The sequence below is a fragment of the Puntigrus tetrazona genome, chromosome 21 (assembly GCF_018831695.1).
Source record: "Puntigrus tetrazona isolate hp1 chromosome 21, ASM1883169v1, whole genome shotgun sequence".
In the NCBI taxonomy this organism is placed as follows: Eukaryota; Metazoa; Chordata; class Actinopteri; order Cypriniformes; family Cyprinidae; genus Puntigrus; species Puntigrus tetrazona.
In genome coordinates, this window is record NC_056719.1 from 12,730,421 (window position 1) to 12,741,597 (window position 11,177).

Here is an 11,177-nt window from a genome sequence, read left to right on the forward strand (position 1 = left end):
CGGTGGTTTGAGTCCTACCTCTCTGGTAGGTCATTCAAGGTATCATGGAGGGGCGAGAGTCTCATCATCTCACTACTGGAGTGCCTTAGGGCTCAGTACTTGGGCCACTGCTTTTTTCTATCTACATGACATCACTGGGTTCTGTCATTCTGAAACATGGCTTCTCATATCACTGCTATGCTGACAACACTCAACTCCATCTCTCCTTTCAACCAGACAATTTCCGCGTGCCTAAACGAAATGAAGGATCTTCACCTGCAGCTGAACCTCAAAAACAGAGCTGCTCGTTTTCTCGGCCAATCCCACCATACAACACAAGCTATCCATTCAGCTAGGCTCGGCTACTATATCCTCGTCTAGGTCAGCTAGGAACCTTGGAGTGATCATTGACGACCAGCTAACTTTCACTGAGCACATTTCGAAAACTGCTCGATCTTGTAGGTTTGTGCTGTACAACATCAGGAAAATCAGACCGTACTTATCAGAACATGCTACACAGATCCTCATCCAGGCACTAGTCCTGAGTAGACTCGACTACTGCAATGCCCTCCTTGCTGGCCTCCCAGCCTCTACAACCAGACCTCTTCAGATGGTCCAGCAAGGGTGGTCTTCAACGAACCAAGGAGGGCCCACGTCATGCCCCTCTTCATTAGTTTACACTGGCTTCCTATAGCTGCCTGCATCAAATTGAAATGCCTGATGCTGGCCTACGGGACAATCACAGACTCCGCTCTCTTGTACTTACACTCACTAATTAAATCATATGTTCCCTCCAGGTGCCTACGCTCTGCAAACGAAAGGCGTCTTGCAGTGCCATCGCAAAAAGGTGCAAAATCACTCCTGCGCACCTTCACCTGGTCTGTTGCTCGCTGGTGGAACGATCTGCCCATTGCCACTAGGGCAGCAGAGTCACTAGCAATCTTTAAAAACCAAAACCAACCAGCACTTTCTTCTTCTTCTCCTGCTCTTTCCTATCTTGTTCTTTCCTATCCTTTCCTTTAATAAAAAAAAAGCCTTGTGTCTGCGTTAGGTAAGCCAAGACCCCACTCAGAGCAGTTATGCACTGCTGCCCTTTTGTTGATATAAATTGCTTCTATTGCCTACCTCATTTGTACGTCACTTTGGATAAAAGCGTCTGCTAAATGACTAAATGTAAATGTTCTGGGTGCTGGCCGTGATAATAAATCGCAGCCCGCCCCAGTGCCTTTCTTCCTGGAGGTGCATGAGGAGTTGACGAAGTCGTGGATGGCTCCTTTTTCAGCCCTCACCACCCTCGATGGCGGGGCAGCGAGGGGTTATGTGGATATTCCCCAGGTGGAGAGAGTGGTTGCAGTGCATTTGTGCCCGTAAAACGCCGCCACCTGGCAGAATTGTCACACACTCCCATCCAAAGCCTGTGGGACCAAGGCAGCCCTTGCTGCTAAGGCCTACAGCGCTGCGGGCCAAGCCGCCTACTGCACTGCATGCCATGGCAATCCCGCACGTTCACCAGGCCAAGCCATTGAAGTAGCTGCACAAGGGTGGCTCCAACCCGAGGTCTATGCAGGAGCTGCGCATGACTGCTGACTTTGCTCTACAAGCAATGAAGGTCACAATGCGGTCCCTCTGGAAGGCAATGACTGCTTTGGTGACCTAAGGGCGCCATTTATGACTCAACCTGGCTGAGATTCTGACAAGATTCGTTTTGTTGGATGCTATTCGGCAACACTGTTTAGGACTTCGCTAAGCAGTCCTTGGCAGGATAACAGCAGACCGAGGTGTTCCAGCACATCCTGCCCCGGCGTGATCCTCCAGCACTCCTCCATGGGTTTCGTCTCATCCTGCTTGTTGCTAAGCTCACCCCTTCGAGGCCGTCACATAGAGCACCACACAGGAGGGTGGTGCCCACTCCACCTCAGGTAGCCTCCAAGTCCTCCAGGAAGATGACGAAGAGACCCTGAGACGGATGGCCCGGAGAGGTGAGAAGTTGCTCTTCAGGAGATGGCGAACACTGCGGCACTCCTTTTTCCCCCGGAGGAGGGCCAGGCGGAAAACATTCTGTTTCATTTTCCTGCTGTTCCAAATGTCACAGAAAAAGAGCAATCTCCTCATCCTCCAGGCCTTCAGGTCCATGGTGTGACAGAGTGCAGAGTCATCGCACTTTCATCCCATGGACAGACCTTGCATTTCTATGGGCCAGGGTGGTCTTAGAGCAAGTGTCGCAGCATGTGGTAGTAACCACAGATGCCTCCATGTCAGGTTGGGGTGCTACATGCAACGGGCACACAGCCTCTGGGCTTTGGACAGGGCCCCGTCTGCTTTGGCACATCAAGTGCCTGGAGCTATTGGCAGTGCATTTCCGTACGGACAACACTGTGACTGTTTCGTACATCAACGATCAGACTCAATCTCCTCATGAAAGCCCCTCCCTGGCGCATTCCTCTGAGGGAAAATCTTCTTTCTCAGGGGCTTGGCACCATGTGGCACGATTGGAGTAGTGCTTTCTCTCCCACATCTCTCTCCTGGTCAGGATGTGGTCTCCGTAGTATTCTCCGCTTCCCCATTTTTCTGCCGACTGTCAACAAATAGAAGAGATTAGCACCCTCTTGGAAGCTCGAAATCCTTTCCGTTAGAAGTTTCTAAATAAAGGAACAGGTTGGCTTCTCCAGTAGTCATGTACTCACCTCTGGTCCCCGGTGGGCACCAGGGTCAGCGTTTTGCTCTGGGGCAATGGGATGGTTACCTCTGCATGGCATTAGTCTGGCATGCGTTGCTTGCCAACTGTTGCAGTGCAATCAGGTAGTAACGAGTTCAGGTTGCAGCGTTTTCCATTGGAACTCAGTCTGTCGTCACAACATAACTTGTAGTGACTGACAGACAGGGAACGTATCGGTTACGTATGTAACCTTCGTCCCCTGATGGAGGGAACAGAGACGTTATGTCCCCTTGCCACAACTTCAAACCATCGCTGAGAGCTGAGACTCGGTTTCGGCTCCTCAGCAAAGCTGATGAGTGGTTACACCTGTAGCCTATTTATATCCATGTGATGGGGAGGGGCTCAGGATTAGTTAACTACTTGACAAATTTCATTGCAGTTTTCTCTTATCAGAGCTAATAAGGGCTCCATGCAAGACCCCAGTCTGTCATCAGGACATAATGCCTCCGTTCCCTCCATCAGGGAATGAAGGTTACATACGTAACCAAAACATTATGTGTCTTCAATATGTTCAAAATGCTGCAGCAAGACTTTTAACTAACACTAGAAAATGAGAATATATAACACCTGTGTTGGTATCATTGCACTGGCTTCCTGTAAAATATTGAATACATTACAAGATGCTGATGTTTGTGTATAAGGCTCTGCATGATCAGGCTCCTAGGTATATTAGGGATCTTTAATTGACAAGACTGTGTTTATCTTGCCCTGTAACATGTTGTATACATTCAGATATAAAGTTTTCATCATATTTCAACATATGTGCACAGGTCAATAAAGATTCAGGGCATCTATGTTGTTGATGTTGACCTACAAAGGTGTTATGTTGAGCATCCACTTTTGAAAAGAGTAAAACAAGCAATGCAAATAAACAACCACTTTATCTATGGAATTTTTAACATGTTTTTAAATAGTTTTGCAAATACCACATTACATTTCATATAGGACACCGTGAACATAAAAAAAAACACAGGGACATACTTCTTGGGGTAGCCATCCTTGCTTTATGAAATGTGGGCCTTTGTCTCCATTTCACCTGGAGATCGAGGAGGCTCTGAGTAAATTCTCCTTCTTGGAAATATTACATAGGAAGTGTTAGTTTGGTAGCATGTCACTGTCCAGTTTTACTGTTAAATGCTTTATAATACAACACCAAGTATTTGTCCTGTGCATGTACATAATCCTAACTAACAAACCATATCTTGCATCCAAAACTGCCTGCTAAATTATATATTTCAATTACAGGTGATATTACTTCTATAATCCATTAATGATGCTAGCAAAACCAACTGAGAATTGTATTACATTAACAGTACTTTTGGTGGCATACCTGTTCTTTGCTCAGCCCAGCTGTAATGCTGTTTGATTGATGTAGTATGGGATGTAATTGGTCATGTGTTGATCTCTCTGTGAGGGAACTATCCCCCCTTGCCGATGCTGGCTCCACTGACCGCTTGGATTCAGAGCTGCTGTCCTGTTCGTCTAACAAATCAATTCTTGCCCATCATTACCTCCACTTAATTTGGTACTCAGAGGACATCTTTGGCATATCTAAAATTACAAAATCATCAATGTTTACCTTCATTTACAGACTTCAGTATGTTATTATTGAGCTCTTCCTACATTTACTTAACATTTCAGTCTCTTTCGGGTAATTTACTTCCTAAAAAGAAATTTTGAAAAGGCTACATGTGAAAGTAATAACTTTTACTGAATCATTAAATAATTAAATATTATCTGCTGCCTGTCAAAGACACTACAATAATTAAATGTTAATTTGTTTGGGGATTTAGAAAATTTATTCTTTCACTAAACGTAAATCTCATTAAAACAGTTACAATAGCACCTAAACAATGAATTACAAGATAGAGCATAATTTGGCTCTGTGTCCTTGAGGCAGTCCCTTATCTATTACACCATGTTCTTGCAGTAGTAAAATCAGCAAACATTAACAGATTAAGACTCAGTGATTTTGCCATGAATTCCCCTCCAAGAAATTGCTTTACTACATAAAAAAATACAACTCAAGTTGTGTTGTAGTTTATTTTTAGGGTAAAGCCTAATGTTAGCCCAACTACTAGCTAGTTCTAGTCAAACTCAAAATACATATCATTTAACAATGATTCACCATAATTTCTTTCTGTTAAGTAAATCTTAACCACATTAATACAAAACGTACTTACTCAACAATTTGTCAACTTTCGGATCATCCTCAAGTCCTTCTCTTCTACTGGCCATGAAAGGAATTTCAAATGCCTTAAAATTGTGATCAAATTCATCATATTTGATGATTTTGCAGTTTACATCTAGTTTAGACATCAAATAGTGTAATATAAATAATAATAATAATAATAATAATAATATCGTAATGCATGAAAAATGGGTTGAATAATGACTAGAATGTGTCACACATGTGGACTCTGTGTTGTTTTCATGTCCCAATGTGACCCACTTTTGGTTAATTGTCTTATCGTCTTTAGTTGTGTCTCATTTATTAAGTATTTACTGTGTGTATTTAAGTCCTGTTGTTTCAGTTCAGTTTGTCTGACTTCGTCTATATTATGTGTGAATTTGTTTATCTGCCTGTCTGCCTGAGGTATTATTTCTTTATATGTGAATGATTAAAGTCATAAACTTTATATTCTCGTCGAGTGCTCCTTTTCTCGCAAACCACACTGTGACAGTTAGTCAGACCAGTAAAGGTTGAATAGAGGCGTTTTCTCCCTTTTGTTTTTTATTTTGCCTTAATGTTTTCCCTCGTACGTTGACCCTAACTTCCTCATCATCCTGCTGGAGCAGGAGGATCGCTCTCTCTCGGGCTGAACAAAGGACTTCCTCGCCCTCGCGAGCCGTGACAATGCATGGCTTCACAATCACTTAACCACACAGGGCACTTTGTGAATCATGAAACAAGATGTAAATACATTATCCTCTAGTTTCATAGAGAGTGATGATGGACATCCTCTTACAACTGAATAACAGCATGATATATATTATATACTATATACCATGATATGTACTATATGCAACTAAAAGTCAACGTAACAACTTTACATGCGACCACAGAGAACTGTAGTTCCCTTTCAGTCGGTCACTCCGAGTCACGTCGGATGACCGACGAATTGGGATCTCGCTTCGAGAGACCAATCTACTTCGAGTGTATCTAAACGAGCCAATTGAAGATTGGCATGCACTAATCGCATCCAGCTGCCGCTGATCACAGCGCGTGTATAAGCAGCAGGTGCAGCGCATATTCAGCTTTTCGCTTCGGAGCCGAGCGTGACTGTTCTGCTCCAAAGACGATCTACGAGTGTTGGAGTACGGCGTTTCAGCGGAGGTCGTTTTCCTGCGTTGAGTGGATTGCCACATTCAGACTGCACTACCCCCCTGTTTGTGTGCCAAACGGCTATCCCCTGTTGCCTCAGCACTAAAAGAGCATTCACGGGTGCGTCTTTTTAAAGACGACGTTACGTCTGGCAAACTCGACGCGTCTTGGAAGATAGCGTAGGTCTTGCTTCAGACGACGTACACCCGTGTGTTTCTGGATGTGGTTGTTACCTGGTGTTAGGTGATGGTCACAATCGTTGCCTCGTGTGCCTGGGCTTAGCACGCTGAGGTGGTGGTTGTGGATGAATCATTTTCTCGCGGGGAGATGGTCATCTCGGAGTGATGGGTGGGCTCTGTTGCCTTGAAAAAAGGAGGCGGAGCTTGTGTTTGCTCGACTTGGTTCTCATCCTGGCTGCAGACAGGTGGGCTCCATTTCGTTGTGACACAAAGCTTAAACTCTGCAACCAGTGGAGCTGCAAAGGGGCAGTCTGACCCTCACGTGGGGTATCAGCTGTACCCTCTTGGGCTCCCCTGATGATCAGAAGTCAATCGCTGCATCGGAAGGTGAGCCAGACATTTCTGGAAGTGAAGATCCGGTTGCTCTGCGTCTACCAGGCGTTGCATGTACTGGATACAGATCTAGAAATGGTGGCTATGCTTGCCCAGGCCGCCGAGGTGATCGGGATCAAGTGGAAACCTCCACTGCTTCCCGGGCCCTCGAGGCTGGACGATTGGTATTTAAGGGTGGCTCGCGCTGGTTCTCAGGGCCCCACCCTGGTACCTTTCTTCCCGGAAGTGCATGAGGAGCTTACTGGGATGTGGAAAGCACCTTTCACTGCCAGAAACTGCCCCAGTGGCTCCTCCTTCACCACCCTTGACAGCGGCACAGCCAGGGAGTTACGGTGATCGCCCCCCCCAGTGGAGCGGTCAGTTGGGATGCAGCTGTGTCGCCACGAGCGACGAAGGTCACAATGCGATCTCTGGGTTGTGCTATGGCCACTACGGTGGTCCAGAAACGCCATCTGTGGCTGTGTCTGGTCGACATGCGCGAGGTAGACAAGACACGTTCCTTGAATGCCCCCATGTCCCAGACCGGCCTCTTCGGCGACGCAGTGGAGAACTTTGCCCAGCAGTTCTCCGCTGCCCAGAAGCAGACTGAGGTAAGAAACATCCTGCCTCGGCGTGCAGCTGCTGCCTTCACCCAGCCGCCGATGGCCTGCCTCAGCCAGCTCGTCGCCGAGGGTGCCCCCTGCTGCCACCACCACTCCCGTGCAGCCAACGCAACAGCCCCCATCTAGGCAGCACCGTGGAGCTGGCAGCAGGGCAGCCACCCAGCCTGTCCAGGCTCCTGCCAAACCTGGAGGAAAGCGCAGGTGCAAGAGGCCCTCAGATCCGGGGATGGAGGGAACTGCTCTGCCGGGCAGAGAATGTTGCCGCTACCTAAAACCTCGACAAGGGCGGTTTCCTCTGTCCTTGGGTCCCCAGGGAGAGCGAGGAGTTGAGCGGGCCAGTTCCGCACCACTCGCGCTCTCTTCTTGGGCTAATATGAAGCAGTGGGAAGACTGGGAGGACGAACCAATGGCCTACCCGCCTCACTTCTGCGGGGATGCAGGTAAGAGTTGCACACACTCAGACCCCGCTTCGGACCGGCCACGAGACGCCCGAGCCGGGTCCCTGCCCCATCGCCTGCACGTCGGTGGTTCCGCTCAAGCTGCTAGTTCGGTCTCTGGATGCCTGGTTGAATCTTCCCAGGCTATCCTGGTGGCTCCTGCGAACCCTTCGACTCGGCTATATGATTCAGTTCGTCCGGCGTACTCCCAAGTTCAGTGGGATCCGCTATATGTCAGTGAACAATGTGCGTGCCCCTGTCTTGTGGGCGGAGATTGCTGTCCTTCTAGTGAAGGCATGATAAAGCCGGTTCCTCCAGCCGATATGAGGTCGGGGCTTACAGCCCATACTTCATAGTGCCCAAGAAAGGCGGTGGGTTACGACCAATCTTGGATCTGCGAGTCCTGAATCGAGCACTCCCATTCAGGATGTTGGCACAGAAACGCCTATTCAGTGCGTCCATCCCCAGGATTGGTTGCAGCGACCGACCTGAAGGACACGTACTTTCATGTGTTGATTCTTCCACGCCACAGGCCATTCCTGAGGTTCGCGTTCGAAGGTCGAGCATATCAGTACAAGTCCTACCCTTCGGGCTCTCCCTGTCGCCACGCGTCTTCATGCAAGTCGCGGAGGCAGCCCTTGCTCCACTGAGAGAGTAAGGCGTTCGCATTCTCAACCAACTGGATGACTGGCTCATTCTAGCTCAGTCCCAGGCTCAGTTGTGCGAACACAGGGATCTGGTGCTACAGCACCTCAGCCAGTTGGGGTTTCAGGTCAACCAGGAGAAGAGCAAACTCTGTCCAACGCAGAGGATCTCTTTTCTTGGGATGGAGCTGGATTCGATCGATCAGATGGCACACCTCACAGAGGAGCGTGCCAATTCGGTGTTGAACTGCTTGAATATGTTCAAGAGCAGGACGGCGGTCCCACTGAAATATTTTCAGAGGCTCCTGGGGCATATGGCAGCCGCGGTCACAGTGACAAAGTGGCACTCACCGGGTTCAAATAACACCGGCCTGCCGCCAAACCTTCACCCCGTGGTCAGACCTCTCATTCCTTCGGGCCGGAGTGCCCCTGCAGCAGGTCTCCAGGTATGCTGTGGTTTCACGGATGCCTCCACCACCGGCTGAGGGGCCACGTACAACGGGCATGCAATGTCAGGGGTTTGGACGGGCCCTCAACTGCAATGGCACATCAACTGCCTAAAGTTGCTGGCAGTACATCTCGCCTAGGCAGTCTCAAGAACTGCCTTCAAGGCCAGCATGTACTAGTCCGCACAGACAACATACTGACCGTTGCGTACATCAACCAACAAGGTGGTCTCACACGCCCCGTCGTATGTCGCAACTAGCCCACCACCTCCTCCTCCTATGGAGTCGGAAGTTCTGAGGTCGCTTCTCGCCATTCACATTCCAGGAGTGTGCAACCAGGCAGCCGACGGTAGACCTGTTTGCCTCTTCAGAGACTTCCCATTGCCCACTGGCACACAGCTGGCTGCGGGGCCTATGCAAGTATGTATTTCCCCAGTGAGCCTTCTTGCACAGACACTGTGCAAGGCCAGGGAGGACAAGGAGCAGGTCTTGCTAGTAGCACCCTACTGGTGAAGACTTGGTTCCCAGAACTTGTGCTCCTCGCGACAGCCCCTCCTTGGCCGATCCCTCGGAGGAAGGATCTTCTGACTCAGAGACGGGGCACCCCTTGGCACCCGCGTCCAGACCTCTGGAAACTCCATGTCTGGTCCCTGGATGGCATGCGGAGGCTCTAGGTGACCTACCTCAAGGGGTAGTTGACACCATTTCTTCGGCTAGAGTGCCGTCCACGACACAGGCCTATGCCTTGAAGTAGAGCCTGTTCGTCGAGTGGTGTTCTTCTCAGGGTGAAGACCCCTGGAATTGCCCTATCAGTTGTGCTTATCTTCTTGCAGCAAGGGTTGGAGCGAAGGCTGTCTCCCTCCACCCTTAAAGTCTACGTGGCTGCAATCGCTGCAAATCATGACCCCATAGATGGGAGGTCTGTGGGTAAGCATGGCCTGATTATCAGGTTCCTGAGGGAAGCCTGAGTCCTGAGTACCCTCTTGGGACCTGTCTGTAGTGCTGACAGCACTGCAGTAGGCTCCGTTTGAACCTTTGCCAGCAGTTGGGCTAAAGTTCTTTATCTATGAAGACGTTGCTCCTGCTCGCATTGGCTTCCATCAAGAGGGTAGGGGACCTGCAGGCTTTTTCGGTCGACGATTCGTGCCTACAGTTGGGCTCGCGGATTCCCAGGTAACACTGAGGCCACGGCCCGGCTACTTGCCCAAGGTTCCCACTACCCCCTTCAGAGACCAGGTGGTGAACCTTCAAGCGCTGCCCCTGGAGGAGGCAGACCCAGCCCTGACGTTGCTTGTCCCGTCCGAGCACTAAGATGCTACGTTGACCGGACACAAAGCTTCAGGACCTCAGTCCAGCTCTTGTTTGTCACAGAGGCCGGCAGAAGGGGAGTGCCGCCTCCAAGCAGAGGATGGCTCACTGGATAGTGGACGCCATTACCCTAGCCTACCAAGCACAGGTTATGCCCTGCCCCCCCCTCAGGTTGCGGGCACACTCAGCAAGTGTTGCATCATCCTGGGCGGTGGCTCGTGGCACCTCGCTAACAGATTTGTAGAGCTGCGGGCTGGGCGACCCCCAACACGATTGCTAGATTCTATAGCCTACATGTGGAACCGGTATCCTCCTGTGTTCTCACCTCAAACGGGTAGAAGCACTGAGAGGCCCGGTTTCGGGTTGGCTTGTTAACCGCTCCAGAGCGTCCATACAGTAGACCCTGTCGAGCTCCTCCATTCCCCTTGGCAGCCAGATGTTGCGAAGCATCCGGCGCCAGGCCCTCTCGATGAATCCGTGAGAACCGGTGAGGGCTGGGAGCCATGTAAAGTACCCCAAGAGGACTTTGTGTGTATTTCCACGGCATAGCCTTAGAGCCCCGTGTTTCCCCGGCAGACCTTCTGCCCGTCTAAGAGGGTTCAATCACCTCCAATTTTCCATATGCAAACTGAAATACTGTCCATATGCGTATTCGTTCCGAGACCTCCTACGGGAAGGCTGGACTTCCGCACGTCCCTGTTCACTAGAACGTGGGAGGTTTCCCAGTGTTCCAGTCTTACGAATGGGTAGTGTTACAAAAGTAGCTGGCTTCTTGTGGTTGAGCCCCGGCCTACGCCGATAGACTGAGGGGGCTCAATTCGTCGGTCATCCGATGTGACTCGGAATGACCGACTGAAAGGGAACGTCTCGGTTACGTATGTAACCCTCGTTCCCTGAAGAAGGGAACGGAGACGTCACGTCCCGTCGCCACGGTGCTGCACCTCTGCTGAAGGGGCCGGGTCACCAGCTCGGCTTCTCAGCGAAAACCTGAATATGCGCTGCACCCGCTGCTTATTTATACACGCGCTGTGATCAGCGGCAGCTGGATGCAATTAGCGCATGCCAATCTTCAATTGGCTCGTTTAGATACGCTCGAAGTAGATTGGTCTCTCGAAGCGAGATCCCAATTCGTCGGTCACCGAACGAGG

The 11,177-nt window shown here is 49.9% G+C and overlaps 1 long non-coding RNA gene across 1 annotated transcript; it reads right to left on the minus strand.

Moving 5' to 3' along the window:
• Window positions 1-548: 548 nt before the first annotated feature.
• LOC122326459 lies at window positions 549-5,882 on the minus strand. The gene is made up of 3 exons (XR_006247480.1): window positions 4,879-5,882; window positions 4,026-4,246; window positions 549-3,766 (listed from the first exon to the last, which is right to left on the minus strand). It is a non-coding gene; the product is annotated as an uncharacterized LOC122326459 (long non-coding RNA).
• Window positions 5,883-11,177: the final 5,295 nt, after the last annotated feature.